At 32.0% G+C, this 4,615-nt stretch overlaps 1 pseudogene; it reads left to right on the top strand.

Moving 5' to 3' along the window:
- Positions 1–220: 220 nt before the first annotated feature.
- Positions 221–395, top strand: LOC126026426 (uncharacterized; annotated as a pseudogene).
- The last annotated feature ends 4,220 nt before the right edge of the window (positions 396–4,615 follow it).

The raw sequence follows: 4,615 nt of genomic DNA, 5'->3' as shown, positions 1-4,615 counted from the left end.
GTGATGGGAATGTTGCAATGGTGAAGGTTTATATATATATATATATATAAATCAAAAAAAAAAAAGGAAAGAAAAGATTAGGCCTGCCAGTGCTTACCACAGGCTATGTTCTTTACACTGACTGTATAGAAAAAGGAAGTACGGGCCAGAGAGATAGCATGGAGGTAAGGCATTTGTTTTTCATGCAGAAGGTCAGTGGTTCAAATCCCGGCATCCATATGGTCCCCTGTGCCTGCCAAGGGCAATTTCTGAGCTTAGAGCCAGGAGTAACCCTTGAGCGTTGCTGGGTGTGACACAAAAACCAAAAAAAAAAAAGAGGAGGTACAGTAAATGTTCCCTACATACACCTCAAACCAGGCCCTTTGCCTGGTTTGTATTGTGAATGGGGGACAAAAAATAAATATACTAAGAAAATTTTGTGCAATACAAGAAAAATACTCATAATAAATATTTATAAAGATTAAAGTAATTATTTCAATTAATAAATTGTGTTGAATCAGATTTGCCTTTTACACTTAATTTAAAGCAAAACATAATACATCAGGTTAAATTCAGCAACAGATTTCAGAATCTAGATATCTTTATGGAGAACTCAGACATTTACAAAAATAGTAAAATAATTATATATCTCTATAGAAAAAATGTGATATGAGTAAAAAATACTCTTTGAGTCAACTCCTTATCCTTAAAGATAGTATTTTCTATGTGTTATTTTCCAATTTTGCTTATAGATTTTTCTAAAGTGATGAGATATATAAAAAATTAAATTATATTATGCATTCCTAACACTTTAATATCATTCATTTTATTGGATTTTGTTGGTCTCGGCATATGTCACATTTTAAAATCACTTCCTTTTAAACATTAATTTTTGTTAGTTATGAAAATCCAGACAACACTCTATAAATTTTTTTTGTTAGATTTTTTTGGGCCACACCCAGTGACGCTCAGGGGTTACACCTGGCAATGAGCTCACAAATCGCTCCTGGCTTGGGGGACCATATGGGACTCCAGGGGATTGAACCACGGTCTACCCTAGGCTAGTGCTTGAAAGGCAGACGTCTTACCTCTAGCACCACCACTCCGACCCCTACTCTATAGATTTTTATGGTGATCCATTACTATGGAAATCATTAAGACAAAACAGTCAGATGATAGACAAATTATATCAATAACTATAGATGTTGACAATACCAGGAAGTTACACTTTTCATTAGAACAAAACAGAAAAATAAGACATTTTAGAGATTTATATTCCTAATAAAATCCATAAGGTCTTTCCTTACTTTACTTGCTTTTTTGTTTCATACATACTTAAATTGATGACAGAATAAAGGCAACCATAGTATGACCATTGTTTTTTAGTCTACTCCTTTAAAAAATGGAAGATGTGGTGGTGGTAGAAAGAGTGCCAATAAAGAATATGAAATATAAAAAACTGACTCGTATTATTTAATATTTTTACTTTTTGTAAATAGAAAATACATATACCAGTTTAAGAACATGAATTGTGGGATTTTAATGATTCCATATATGTCTATATATATGTTAATATATATGTTAAAGAATATTTTATTGGCAATCAAAAATAAAATTATATAAGAATAAATACATTTGAACTATAGGATTTATTTATATTGAATTTTGTAAAAAGAAAACATCATGAAAAATTAAGATAGATCATGGAAGAAAGTTGAAAGTTCTATAGCTTACTACCCTAAAAATAATTGTTTCATTTTATGAAGAAAAAATTACATATTTTTATTAATTTATTTTTCCTCCAAGTGACCTTATAATGTTCCGCAGAAATCTACTGTTTTTTTTTTTTTTTTTTTTTTTTTTGGTTTTTGGTTTTTGGGCCACACCAGGTGACGCTCAGGGGTTACTCCTGGCTATGCGCTCAGAAGTTGCTCCTGGCTTGGGGGACCATATGGGACACCGGGGGATCGAACCGAGGTCCGTCCAAGGCTAGCACAGGCAAGGCAGGCACCTTACCTCTAGCGCCACCGCCCGGCCCTAAATCTACTGGGTTTTTTTGGGGGGAGGACCACACCTGGTGATACTCAGGGGTTACTCCTGGCTATGTGTTCAGAAATAGCAACTGGCTTGGGGGATCATATGGGATGCCGGGGATCAAACTGAGGTCCATCCTGTGGTCCCTTGCAAGGCAAGTGCCCCACTGCTGTGGTATTACTCCAGCCCCCTCACAAAAGAACTTTTTAAATATTATAAATATTTTAATATGAGAAGGATCTTTCCTATGTTCGGTATATGACTATCAAGGTTACAAGAATATGTTCTATATTATTGACCAACATGGATAATGAAAACTCATTTCTTGCTAAGTGTTTTTTTTTATTATAAAGAAAATTGCACGTGAGAAGTCATTTTCGAACATCTTCCTGTCTCTCTAGAAGGTTATTCATGTTCTAGTGAAACAGAAAGACAATTGTTTGAAAGTCTGAAATTGTTAAGGTATTATGGAGGAGACTGCTAGAAGAAAAAAAAATCCAAGGGCAAAGTATTTTCAGAGATTATCAACAACATGTGCCATTGCTATGAATAACCATTAACTTACAGGGACGAAAATAGCAAGTTGTTGGCAAAGGAGTTCACATTTTCTTTCAGTTAACTCTTCTTTTTTGCCAATTGTTAACCATGCTGGCTATATTTAACAACTTTGTATTTTAAAGGAACTGCTAAATGGTTTTTATAGCAATGAGCAAATTAAAACTCTATCATATATATATATATATATATTAATCAATGTATGTATATATAATGTATAAGAAGTATGACCTTCCTACAATTTTAAATTTATATTTGGTTTTCTTTATATATATTTTAATTACTCATATTTGACTTTCTTAAAATCATCATTTTTCTATCATAATCATATCTATGAACAAAGGGAAATGAGATCTTTGAATTCCTTTTCAGTGTCTGTCAAATTAAATATCCAAAGATATATTATACATTTCAAAATAATAAGGAGAATTGTGCATGTGTGTGTGCTACTTTCTAAGGACTTGGTAACTTGATAGGTTCAATTTCTCCATATTTTAAATAATGATCAAATACTGCCATCTCCTGTTATGATGCAAAGGAAACTCACTACTCTTAATTTTTTTCTTTCAATTTAACGATACTGATAGGAATTTCAATTTTTTTTAAATATATTGAACTTCTTTTTATTTTTCAATTTTTCAGAAACAAAAAAAAATCAATTCAAAACTTGTATTTTAGTCCTAAGAAACAGATTCCATGTAAAACAACATAAAAAACCATTATTGTTGCACAATGTGCATATTAACAATATAGACTTTGGGTGGAGAATGATAGTATAGTGAGTGGGCCTTTGCCTTGTCTGCAGCTGACATTGATTTGATCCCTTTTACATATGGCCCCCAAGCAGGCCAGGAGTGATTTTGAGTTAGAGTAGATGTAAGCCCTCATCACTGCAGGGTTTGTCCCAGCCTCTCCCCACAAAAAAAGAAAAATGATGATGAAGAATATTTTGATAAGAAATGTAAAAATATTTGATCTGCTTACTTATATAGTTTACATATTAATGGGAATGCTTAATGTCAAAGACACAGTTAATATTACACAAAGATAATAATAATTAAGACTTATTATTGTTACTGTTTAATATTCTTACTGGTCTCTCTGTGAGACCACCATTTTGTATTCTTTCTTACCTAGAAAGCACGAACCTTGGATGTGTTAGAACTTTCAATATTTAAGCAATTAAATATTGATATGTATAAAACTTAATGATTTGAACAACTTTCAAATGTATTTAAAAATTCTTTAAGTGCAAAGAATACTATTCACTGTATTGCATTATAACAAAGAATCAACATTTTCCATATATCATATATAGGTTAAAAATTTGTAGGACTTAAGAAACAATACATAGAGTAAGGTAGTTGCCTTGCATGCTGCCAATATTGGTTTGATCTCTGACACTGCATATGGTTCCCTAACCACTGACAAAAATGATTCCCTTGAACTCAGTTAATTATGAACTAGAATATTTCCCCATTTCCAGCAGGAAGTTAAAATTAAAATTAAAATAAAAATAAAAACATTAAGATTACCCAAGGTATGGTGCAAGTATTTGCAGAATATTTCAAAATTATGCATTCAAACACATGCATGAACTTCTTCAAAGCAAAAATTGCTGCATATCAATTAAAACAGCAAAACTTAATAATAATTTGAGTTACTCAGCTTGTTTGTTTCCTGAGTTATTTCCAGTTAAATACTTCTGAGCTAGTTACATGATTCAGTGACCTTTAAAGGAAAATAGAAATATTTTATTTTACAACTTTTCTTCACTTCTCTCTCTCCCTCACTGCATGGTGTCTAATAAACCCCAGTAGAATTAATTGCCTAATTATAGGGAATGAAATAAACGTCTTTTGAAAGATTTAGAATTTGTATTTCCTGCAGTGGAAATTTTATCTGACATACTGGCCTACACTGTTTGCACCCAGAAAGGAAAATAAGCATATGCTTTGGAACACAATTTTAACCTGATGAGTATAACACAAATGCTCTGTAATTTTAAGTCATTTTACATTCTAAGAACTATTTCTCAGGTCAATGT

The sequence above is a fragment of the Suncus etruscus genome, chromosome 13, assembly GCF_024139225.1.
Source record: "Suncus etruscus isolate mSunEtr1 chromosome 13, mSunEtr1.pri.cur, whole genome shotgun sequence".
Lineage (NCBI taxonomy): Eukaryota > Metazoa > Chordata > Mammalia > Eulipotyphla > Soricidae > Suncus > Suncus etruscus.
Note: the sequence above shows the minus strand (reverse complement) of the source record. Positions and strands in the feature narration are given on the sequence as shown.